The sequence below is a fragment of the Tursiops truncatus genome, chromosome 9 (assembly GCF_011762595.2).
Source record: "Tursiops truncatus isolate mTurTru1 chromosome 9, mTurTru1.mat.Y, whole genome shotgun sequence".
NCBI lineage: Eukaryota > Metazoa > Chordata > Mammalia > Artiodactyla > Delphinidae > Tursiops > Tursiops truncatus.
The window spans coordinates 87,405,260-87,417,723 of record NC_047042.1 but is presented as its reverse complement, the minus strand read 5'-3'; the positions used below and the strand labels follow the sequence as shown (position 1 = coordinate 87,417,723).

The window sequence follows — 12,464 nt, the reverse complement described above, 5'->3', positions numbered from 1 at the left end:
TTCTCACCTGGGCTTCAGACTTGCATATCCCTTGTTTTCTAGACACACACCCTTGGCTGTCTCACAGGCCCTTAAATTAGCAAGTCCCAATCTAAACTCATTGTCCTTCCCTCTTGGCGCCCCAGTGTTCTCACAGAAGAGTGACTGTATCTGGAGCAGGTTCATGCTATTTACTGTCTCCTAACTCTTTGAGGAGCGAGGTAAGTCTCCTGCCATCAATTAATCATATCTTTCTTTCAGTCCCTCTCTCCAGCTTTGACTTATTTCCACCTCTGGGGGGCCGGGGGGCAGGCAGCAAGTGAGGAGAATGCACCACTAATAATCATCATTTGGAGGTAGTCTTAAAGCAAATAAATTATAGATTCAGAGACTGCATCTTCTCATCTATCCATTCATGTATTCATTCAGTCATTTAATAAGTACTATTAAATGCTTACCATTTACAAAACCTCCTCTAGTGCTGCCAAAGATGTAAAAGGCACACTCTTCAACTTCAAAAATTATATAATGTAATAGGGAAATGAGAGATGTGCACAAAGGGCTACAACACACTGTAGGAAAACCAAATATTTTAAGAGTGATTAAATGCTAAGGGAGTTCAGGAGAGGAGAATCAGAGAACAGTCCATGTGCAACAAACTAAAAATCAGCATACTGAGAAAAAAAGATGATGGGGTATTATGGACTGAATTGTGTTCCCCCCAAATGCATATGTTGAAGTCCTAACCCCTAGTACCTTAGAATATAACTAAATTTGAAGATGAGATCATTAAAGAGGTGATGAAGTTAAGATGAAGTCATTAGGGTAGGTCTTAGTCTGATATGATTGTTGCCCTTCTAAGAAGAGGAAATGTTGGAGAGAGAGAGAGAGGCACCAAACATGTGTGCTGGCAGTGGGATGCCCATGTGAAGACACAGGAAAAGATGACCAAGAAGAGAGGCCTTAGAAGAAACCAAACCTGCTGACACCTTGATCTTGAACTTCCAGCCTCCAGAACTGTGAGAAAATAAATCTGCTATGTACCCAGTCTGTGGTATTTTGCTATGGCAGCCATAGCAAAACTTTTCTCCCTACTAGAGCCAACCTTGGAAAAATTGCGAATGAGTGAAGTTTCCTTTAGCTTCTCCATCTACCTTCTGAAATCCCCTCTTTCTGTTCCCCAGGTAGACCTTCTGCTGGTGGAAGTTCTCCCAGGTAGGCAGGATTTGCTGAGAGTGAGGGGTATTTCCTCCTGAAATCACCGGTGTCTGTTCAAAGGTGAGCTTCCTCACCCTGAAGACTGACTCATCATCTCTCTATTCTCTCAAGTCAGCAACATTCTTCTTGGGAAGTGAGAACTTCATTATTGATTGGGGACAGTTTTGCTTAAGACATTATATATGCAGGAAAAAATTAAAAATAAAGCAAAAATCAGATTACAAAGCAGGAAAACAATTCCTTCCAAACTTGTTAGATTACTTGGTAAGTAAACTCTGAGGAGCATAGCAGAAAGCTTGGTTCCGCACAATGCATCTTTAGGTGCAAGAATTTAGAAAATCAGGCAGAGAGGCCATGTAACTGCTAAGATCAGAGCCCCTCCCCAGTAAGAGCACATAAACTCTACTCACAGCTAAGCAATCAGATGTCCACTTGTGAACCTCTGGTTGATCACCAATCCCTATGAATTCGATTGGATGATCTTGAAACTTTTTAATGATACCTGGTATAAAAGGAGGATGGAAACATAAGTGGAATACATTTTAGTTAACGTGGAAGTACATATTTTAAAATACAATTTCTTCCTCAGGTACTGTTGTTGGTTAGGACCGTAAAGGGGAAATAAAGCACAGATATAAATAGATATTGTGCATTTGCATTTTAAAGAAAACAAATACCATTATTACAGAGTCAGTCCCTGAATTCTTCTAAATAATGGAGGGGAGAAGGTGGTATAGTTAGTACAAAGCAGGGAGTACTACCAATGCCAACGATCAAAGACAACAGGCTTCAGAACATAGTCAGAGACACTGCCTTCTCTAAGCTCACACTCAAAACCTTCTAAGCCTCAGACTCTCAAAGTCTTTTTGGAACATTTGTCCAAAGTTTTCTGCTGTTGATTGTCAGGAACTTGGCTAACAGGTAGAAGAGGAGGCTCTGGAGGATTACAAATAATTATAGAAAAGTATTGGTAGATAATCTAGAGTTAACTCTCTTGCACTTGAAACACAGCAATAAATATTAAATATAAGAAGGGCCAAAGAAATAATTACCTGGGACAGTAAATCACCATCACACCCCTAAACCTGCCCCAACACGATGTAACAAGGGATGCTAATGGAAAATGCAACTCTGGGTTTTAACGTTTGCCTTTCATTTAGTAGAATAATGGGCTCAAGTGGACCTTAAGAACATACCTTGCTTTCCCCCACCCCACCCTTTGCCATTTCGCATTGGAAGAAAATAGAAGTTCATAGAGTTTAAGGGACTGGCTTGGAATCACACTGCTGGAAATTGATCCTGGATTCCTAGATTCTCATTTCAGTTTTCACAGGTAAAAAACAAAACAAAAACCTGCCTAGCATGTTATCTATGGTTTGTATCCATCTGACGAAGGCTGGTTTGCAAACTAGGGATTGGGGAACCTTGAGGGCCTGTAAATTGGCCAGCAAGCCAAGGTGCCATCCATTTCCTTATTCCTGAGCACTCACTCAGGCTGTCTTCAGCTCCCCTCCACCAACCTCAACCACCTCTTCCTACTTGCCCCAAATGCACTCGTCCAAACAACTGTTGTATTGTCATGCATCTAGAGTACCTAGCTCAACCTAATCAGGATCTGGGGGGCTGGGACCCAGGCATATGTGTTTCTCAACTGTCCCTGGTGAATCTACAGTGCTGCCAGGTTGAGAGTCACTGAGATAAGGATGCAGCATTCTTTTCCAAATCACTGAGCCCTGGGCACATGTGAGGGTCAAGTGAGAGGGCTCCGCTCCAAGCCCTGCTCCTCTCTATGTGCCAGGAACATATTGGGGATATGCCAATGAACAAATAACCATCGTACCTGGCTTCATGGCACTTATGGTGTACTGTCCCCCTAGAACAGAGGTTCTTAGGCTGGCCACCTATCAAAATCTTCTGGGAGAGCTGTTTTAAAAAATATGACATGACCTCCAGAGAGGTGCCCAGGAATTTGCACCTTCAAAGAAGCTCCCTACATTCAGTTGCTGATGTAGATTATAGTACCCATCCCACATAGGCCTCCCATTCTTGACTCTCAGGCTTCAACTAAGGCATAGACTAGAAGAAAGCAAGGAGTTATTCGCCTGGATTGTAAACAAACAAACCAAGAGATTTAAACTTGCAGGGAAAAGAATTCACAGTACCTTCCTCAAACCCTCTGGCAGAGTCAGTGTTTATCTGCCTGGTTTCCCTTTCCCTGGTCCCAATTCCCTCAGTGTTTTTATTTTTAAAATTGGGAATGAATAAAGAAAAAATAAAGAAATCAGGGATCAGGGGAAAATTTTTTGTTTGGTCTGTAGAGTCTCTGCATATGTTTATGAACTACCTTGTTAGTGAGAAAGAGATAAAAAGGCTTCTGAGAGAAACCATAAAGTGAATAGCAAAGTGACTAAGTGTAGAGTTTGTCTTCAGATATACTTTCTATTTTCAGATTTACAATGGAAGGACAGAAAGGTGATGAAGCTCTCACTCCTTGTTTTAAGATTTTTCTCTACTGTCAGCGACCTTGCAACTTCAAATAGATGCCTGGGCGAACCATTACTCACTGGATCCCTTTAAGCTTTTTATTCAGTACCCAACACATAGATTCTGACTGACCTGGCTCAGAGGCAGTTGCTGAAATTCTCTGCAGGCAAAGCTAAGTCTAGACCAGACATAGTTAGGAAAGGAATGACCCGAGATGAAGGAAGAGGGGCTGGGAGAGACAGCTGGACGGTGTGAGGTAAATGAGCCCGTTTCCCTACCGCAGTCTCCTTCCCAGCCAGTGGCAAACAGCCAGGTGCTATTTATTGCTCCTTTGATTGAACTATCTTCTCAGGCATGTGGGGAAATTTGGGTTTTATATGAAAGCATTCACTATGGGAGAATCAAGGTGTAATAAAAAAGGAAGGAGGAATTTCTCTCCTTTCAATAAGCTTTCTAGTCCTCCAAGAGGAGGGATTTTCTTAAAACCCTTAGGAAACATCTACCTAAAGCCATTCAGTAGCATGACAAACAGAAACTAGCCCCTTCCTAGGTTACACAAATGGAAAAATATTGACAGTACATACTTGAAAAAAGTGGTGACAATTCTACTTTAAAATTCCTACCAGGGCTTCCCTGGTGGCGCGGTGGTTGAGAGTCCACCTGCCGATGCAGGGGACACGGGTTTGTGCCCAGGTCCGGGAAGATCCCACATGCCGCGGAGTGGCTGGGCCCGTGAGCCATGGCCGCTGAGCCTGCACGTCCGCAGCCTGTGCTCCGTGGCGGGAGGGGCCCCAGCAGTGAGAGGCCCACGTACCGCAAAAAAAAAAAAAAAAAACTTAACACAAGCGTTCACAGAAAGATGCCATTTTTCAAACGGGCACCAAGGCATTGGATAAAGGGGAGGGTCTCAAATGATAACTTATTATAACAGGGAGTTATTGCAAAGGTTAAATTAGGGATCCTTTATAAAAATGAATAACTTTATGGAGTCAGCAAGAAGAACCAGGTTTTCATTAATTTATAATTTTGCCTTGTACAGTCGAGCTAGGATCCTTTGATTTGAACATGAATATTTATACTAAAAAATCCCCCATGACTCTTCTATAACATGCCCTGCTCTCATTATGGAGATATTAATAACTACTGTGTAATAAGGGCTTTTAGTGCCAGGCCCTGTGCTAAGCTCCTTGCACACATCTATCTCATTTATTACTACAACCTAGTGAGATACATGTTCTTAACTTAGGAGAAGCACTGAGAAGTTTGTTGTGTTTAAGACATTTGCCTAAATTCACCCAGCTAGTAAGTAATGAAGCCAGTATTCAAATCCAGGGGCTGACCCAGCCTGATGGGTGTATGGGAAGGATACATGTCCACATTCATTTATTCATTGAGTGAGTTCTCTAAGCCAGGATGAGACACACAGGGAGGAGCAAGGACTCTGCTTTCATGGAGCTTACATTTTGATGAAGTACAGATAGCATACATGTTTCCAATAGTGAGTAAATAAAAGAGCGTGATGTGATAGAGGGCCACTGGAGGGCCACTGAATGGTGAGGGATGGTGTCTCTGAAGAGGAGATATCTAGGCTGAAAATATATTTCTAAGAAAGAGTCACTCATGTGAAGAGTGTTCCTGGAGGAGCCCTTGAGAACCCTAGTGTGAGGTAGAGGGTTTTATGAGATGACCGTGTGCTCTGTGATCATGAAACTCTTCCAAGTTGTTCAGTCCATATGGGATTCAAGCTTATCTGTGTATTAGCAGAACACACAATGCTGAAAGATGTGCTGAACAAAGGGACTTACCAAAAAATTATTCTCAAAGTACCACCTTTGCCAGAAAGCATGAGGGTGGTAGAGGTGCTGGTAATCTGTCCCTACCCATAGGGCAGAGTGCCAGGGATATACCTGGTCACCTGTACATCCAGTGTCCAGAACGATAGAGGTCCCCCTGTGCTCCTGTTCACTTGGTAAACCTGAAGAGAGCTGCCTTCTGTGGGTTTACATGAGTTCCTTTCAGTCTTGTGCATTGGAGGATAAGGCAGAATATTTCTTAATAATAGAAGAATGAAACACTACAGGATATAATCCTTGGAATGGGAAAGGAATGGTAAGAAGCTATTTCAGTCTTAGTTGGCAGGAAGTCACATAACTTGTGTAGGGATAATTGAAATAAAATATTTAAAAATAGATCTATGGGTTTTAGTCAAAATGTGTCAGTAACAATAAAACATTAATAATTGTCTCTTGTGAATTATCTCTGTTTTGCATTTATAGCTGAATATGGGAGCTAGGAGTATTTTAGAAGAGAATAAATATGTGATCTCAGGGAATTTGGGTAATTTAAGTAAATACTAATGAGTGAATTGACCTTGACCAAGTCATTTAAGCACTCTTGGCCCCTCAATTTTTTCATCTGTAACATGAAGCATTTGGAATAGATTTTTAAGATCCCTCCAATTCAGATGGTTTATGTAGAATTCTATGGCCTTTTAAGGGAAAAAATGTATTGTATATGTCTCAGTATCTGTGAATGACCTTGTTATGGTTGTGAATAAAATAAGTTCAATCATGTTCACCCTTTTCAGCATCTAATGGGTTTCCCAGAGAAAGGTACTGCTTTCCAGGGACCACCTACCCTACCTCTTCTCCATTATTTCTAAGAGATGAGTATATTTTATAGCTCTGAGAGAAAGGATAATGTATCACATAATGATATCTATAATCTGTTGAATACCTACTATGTGCAAGGTACTTGATATCTGTTATCTAATTAAAAAGAAAACTGTGAAAATAGTTGTTCTTAGCGTCCTATTTGAAAGTAAGGAGACGGATTCAGATTCACTGTTACATAGTTAACAAGTAGCAGAGTTGACATTGCAGCCCAGATTTGTTTGACTCCAAAGCTCTTTCCATGAGTGAACACTTGAAGTAGAAAGGAGAAGAGTATATAAGAGAATAGGAAACTAAGCAGAATGTTTCTGAAAAGCACAGCAGAGTTTTCTGCAGTCTCATGGAACTAAGTAGGGAAAACTCAAAGTTCAAGAAGGAAGAACCATTCTGGAGTTGATATATCAATATCTTAATTGTGATGGAAGTTACACAACTATCTGTATTGTCAAAACTTACAGAACTGTATACTAAAAAGAGTAAATTTTACTGTATATAAATTACACTTTGATAAAAAATGGAAGCAAGGAAAGAAAAGAGGAAAGGGTCTTGGGATACAGTCTCAGTTAGACCTTTGTAGAGTTCATCCGTTGGGAAGGGGCAAACTAAGGTCGATGGAGTTGTACAAAATGGCAGATGAGTTTCAAATCACCTCAGCCCTAATTCAACTAAAGTGAACTTCCCCAACTCTATCAAACTACCAGAAGATAGAGTAACTCAATTTGGAGGAAAGTAACGTCACTTAGCACCTCAGTTGGACATCCACATGGACAAACAGAAAACCAAATCTTGACTTTTATTTAACATCATACTCTCCCCTCCCCCAGTTCCAGATTGACTGTAGATCTAAATGTGAAAACTTACACATTAAAGCTCTCAGAAAAAAGAAGGTACCTCCATGATCTTGGGATACGCAAAGATTTTGTAAACAAGATGTATAAATTATTAACCATAAAGGAATAAAATTGATAAACTGTATTGCATTAAAATTAAGGACCATAAAGAAAGTGAAAAGGCAAGTCACAGACTGAGAAAGTATATATTAGTAAAACATGTATCTGACAAAGTATTTGTACCTAATATACAAAGAATTCCCACAAATCAATAAAAAAGATAGATGACTCAACAGGAAAATAAGTAAAGACTTTAACAGGTACTTCACAAAAGAGGATATTAAAATGGCCAAACAGACATATGAAAAAGTGCTCAATCTCATTAATCATTAGAAAAATTCAAATTAAAATTCCACAGCACTAGAATAACTAAAATTTAAAAGACTGACAATTCAACGTTTTGATGAGAAACTATAACTCTTATGCGCTGCTGCGGGAATGTAAATTCGTACAATCACTTGGGTAAAATAGTGCTATTTGGCAGTATTTGCTGAAGCTGAATATTTGCAGATCTGGAGACCTCAAAATCTTACTCCTCGGTGTATACACGGCAAAGATCCATGCATATATTCATCAGAAGACGTGAACTGGAATGCTCATACCAGAACTATTCACAACAGCCACATACTGGAGATCAACTCAGTGTCTATCAATAGTAAAATGGATAAACTGTGGTAGGCACACGACGAAATACTGTATTGCAGATTAGGATAATCTAAGTATCACTCAGGCAATGAATCTCAGAAACACAATTTTAAACAACAGAAGTCGGACACCAAACAAAAATTCTATAGGATTACACTAATATTAAATTCAAAAACAGACAAAACTAATACTTGGTGTTAGGAAGCAGAATGATGGTTCTCCTGGGGCAGTGGCCAGGGGTGGCGGGGAGGAGGCATGACTGTGGAAAGGGGCATGAGGGGGGCTCCTGGGGTGCTAAGCAATGTTCTGTTTCTGGATCTGGGTGCTGACGACATCACTGTGGTCATTTTGTGAAAATTCATCATGCTGTACAGCTGGGATTTGTGCACTTTTCTGTATGTTACACATCAATAAAACGATTATGTTAATAATGTGAACAGAAAAAGATGAAGCCTCAATCTGGAAAGATGACAACAAAAGGGAATTTATGGGCTTGAAATACATAAAATCATGAAAATTCAATATTCCCAGTCATATATTACACTAGTAGGAAAATAAAATAATAAAAAGAAAGACAAACAATGAGAGAAAACAAAAAGGTAATACAAATCAATGTACTCTGCAGGGGGAAAATTGTAGTCGGGAAGGCTGGGATCAATTTGGCCAGTTATTTCTAAATTAAAAGTCAACACTGGATTATTTACCAATGACTTAGTGAACTTTCCACATATATATTTTGGCTTACTATATCTTAGAAGGGAAATATTGAATGTTTTTGCAAGTGGCCCATACCAAAGCTATTCAAATACAGGGACTACTTATCATCTTAAGATGTTGTGAAACCTCGCAGTGCATTCAGCCCCTTGCTTACTAACCACAATTTCCCCTCCTCACTTTCAAACACCACTCTTCCCAAATCTATCTCCAGTGCCTCACATGTGCATTAAGTGCTTGCACTGCACAAAGTTTCCTCTTCACTTGTTTCAACTGTATGTTTCCATTTAAGCTTTCACCTGTGTATCTTGAGCAACACTTGTCTATAGTTTGCTTGTATTTCAGTGTGAATTTTTACAGCTGTGGGAGAATCTTTTGATTTTCATAGGATGCATTTTTTCATATTATCATGGAATTATGCATACGGCCATACACAGATATTTGTATAAACTAGTAGATAAGAGAGACAAGGTGTATTAGTAGGATACTATGTTAGGAATTTAGCTACCAGGCAGACTAAATAAAGCGAGGGACTAAAGAAACTGCTCTTATAATTCAAGAAAAAGTCAATTATCCAATGAAAGTAAGAATTCTCTTGGCATTCTGCAACAAACAGATTCACTGGGTTGCTAACAAAGCTTTACACTATTCAGTTGGGTTGGACATAGGTCTTTCCCTTGAAAGCAGCATGGAACTGTGAAAGAAGACAGGCTGTGGGGTCATAACAGAGGTATGACCTTAGGGAAGTTCTTTGTGTGATGTCAGTTACTTATTTAAAAATGAGGATAATAGGGGTTTCCCTGGGGGCGCAGTGGTTGAGAGTCCGCCTGCCGATGCAGGGGACACGGGTTCGTGCCCCGGTCTGGGAAGATCCCACATGCCGCGGAGCGGCTGGGCCCATGAGCCATGGCCGCTGAGCCTGCGCGTCCGGAGCCTGTGCTCCGCAACCGGAGAGGCCACAGTAGTGAGAGGCCCGCGTACCGCAAAAAAAAAATAAAAATAAAATAAAAATGAGGATAATAATAACTGCCTTGAAGGGTTTTTACTCCTCTGTGCCTAGGTAGTTTTTTGTTAATGCCTCTATGGAGGCATTGCCACAGCGGGCTGTCATTGTATGAGCATGGGCTTCTTGATGGCAAGGACATGGTCTTACCCATAATTCTATCCCAAGCATTTAGCAAATTCCATGACATATAACACGCTCCATAAAAGTTTATTGGTGAGTGAATGAATGAATAAATGAGATAACATATAACCTAGAATGCTATAGGCCCCCAATGAACATTACTCCTCTCTTTTTCTCCTCCTTTATTATTCTCTATCTGGAAAGCAGAATGAATCAACCCTTAGCTTATTTCTAGTAGGTGGCCAGGACTAGCAAAGGTAGCCAAGGAAATTTTTCTGAATTCCCCTTAAAATTTCATGGGAAGCCAAGGATATAGCTTATATTTTTGTTCACAGAGGAGCCAATTTTGCACAAGTATGAAGATGAAAAAACATTCTTATTAGAACAGAACAAGATCACATAATAGTACAAAAGAAGGGCTTTGATATCTTAAAACCGTGCCTATTTGCTGCAGCCTTTCCTATTTTTTCTTGGACAGTTTTTGAATTAAGAATAATCCATGATGCTGTTTTGCATTGGCCAAGATTTTTCAATTGTTAATAAAAGAATCAGAATAGATTTTTAGAGGTAAGATATTTTCTGATCAGAGAAGCATTAAGAATGTGTCCATGGCAGGGTGAGGGTCAGATGTTTATTTTTAAGCTGTATGAAAAGTTCTCTACTTCTCTAAAGCAAGTCAGAAAGTGAAAGTAATTTATGGTATTATGAAATTTCTGGACTTCTCATGGGAAAGTGGCTGACCTCAGTGTTTGATAAGCTTCCTGTGGCTACAAACATACAAGCCATTGACTCCTAAGAAAAATGTAACATTTCTCTTTACAGAATCATGGTGCGCCTGCAGCTGGAATTTGGTTTAACTGCCTCGCATCAGGAAAAACCTAATGGAGATATTTTTAAATGTCCGAAGCTTGTGGAGACGCAGTCGTAATTGTCTCTGTCACCATCATCATCATCATGAAAGTCAACATCACCACCACCACCATCATTATCATTATCAACAAGCACTGATGTTTGTTCGTATTATTTGTAAGGCACTGTTAAATGCTAGGGTTCCAATGAGTGATAATAAATGGTACAATTAATTTTTATGTATATTAAATTTTCCAAAGGATATCGTCTTCATGGCACTCTTTTGCCTATATGGCTATGTATGGCTTCTTTATTTTTTAATTGAATATATATTATTTACCATGTATTATTTTATTTTTAAATAACAGTGTTATGAAGATATAGTTCACTTACTACACAATTCATCTATTTAAGTGTATAATTCAATAGTTTTTAGTATATTCAGAGTTGTGCAATCATCACCACAATCTTAGAACATTTTCCGTCACCCCCCAAAAATCCCTATACCCTTTAGCCACCTCCCTCCACTGCTGAAAGAGCCCCTATATCTCCCAGCCCTAAGCAACTACAAATCTATATTTTATTCCTATAGAGTTCCCTGTTGTGGACATTTCATATGAATAGAATCATATGATATGTGGTCTTTTGTGACTGAGTTCTTTCACTTAGAACAATGTTTTCAAGCTTCATCCATATGGTAGCATGTATCAGTATTTCATTCCTTTTTATGGCCAAATAATATTCCATTGTATGGATATATCACAATTTGTTTATCCATTTCGTTTGTTGATGGGCATTTGGGTTGTTTCCATCTTTTGGCTATTGTGAATAATGCTGCTATAAACATTTGTGTACAAGTTTTTGTGCAGACATATGTTCTCATTTCTCTTCGGTATATACCTAGGAGTGGAATTGCAGGATCATATGGTAATTATTCTATGTTTAATTGTTTGAGAGACCATGAGACATTTTTCCAAAGTGGGTGCACCATTTTATATTCCCACCAGCAGTGTATGAGGGCTCTGATTTTCCTACATCCTTGCTATGCAAGAGGAATAACTTATAAATATATCTCCTGTGCAGTAAACTTCAGGCATATAGAATAAGTTTGATAATTGTAAGTTTAAATAAATTGAACCCATTAGTTCCAATAGACTCTCAGTTTTTTTCCAACAATCTCAGTACTCAGGAGTTTTGGATATTCACAAAGAAGCAATGTCCTAATTCAGTACTTTCTGGTTGAGACTACAGGTAATCAAAGCAATTGGATTATTTATTCAGTTCAGTCAACTCAGTGGAAAATTTGAGCACACTTTATTGATTTAGTGAATTGATTTTCTTGTTTCTGTTATATAATATGTACTTTGTTTAAAGTATTCCTAAAACTTTTTCTAGTGTTAGCTTTGACTACTGATTAAAATTTAAGTACCTGAGAACAGGGCTGTATACTCTATATTTTTTATGGCCAGTTGCTTAAGATGAGCAAAAACACAAACACTGAAAGTGGAATGATCCTGTCCCTATTCTCTACCTTCTAACCAGCTAGCACTGCCCAACTTTCTCTTCCATGCCAGGGCTGTGTGCCGAGACCTAATCCAGTCACTGTGAAGCACAAAACTCTGACACGGAATCTGAACAGTGGTAGGGCTGTGGGCTCAGGTCAGAACCTAGAATCACCTTGTCTTATCCATGTAACAAAGGCAAAACCATCAATGCGTGTAGCCCTGAAAAAAAATTTGCTGGTTGATGTCATTCCTCAGCATTTAAAAAGAATCAGTCTCTGCATAATTTATTTGCGTATTTAACTCAAAGAGTAGCCACTGAACGCTGTAATCCCATGCATGAGATACAGAGGCCTTTACACTAGAAAACTGGTAAAACATCACA

The 12,464-nt window shown here is 39.4% G+C and overlaps 1 protein-coding gene across 8 annotated transcripts in view; it reads right to left on the bottom strand.

Annotated features, from left to right (window-relative positions):
• The window catches only part of CALD1 (caldesmon 1), a 181,336-nt gene that overhangs the window by 113,768 nt on the left and 55,104 nt on the right, over window positions 1-12,464 (bottom strand). For 7 of the 8 annotated variants that reach the window (XM_073809954.1, XM_073809957.1, XM_033863313.2 and 4 more), the window contains exon 2: window positions 1,608-1,699. The exons of the other annotated variant lie outside the window; for it this stretch is intronic. The gene's annotated coding sequence lies outside the window, so the exon portion shown is untranslated. The remainder of the gene's footprint in view (window positions 1-1,607; window positions 1,700-12,464) is intronic. 8 annotated transcript variants of the gene reach the window in all.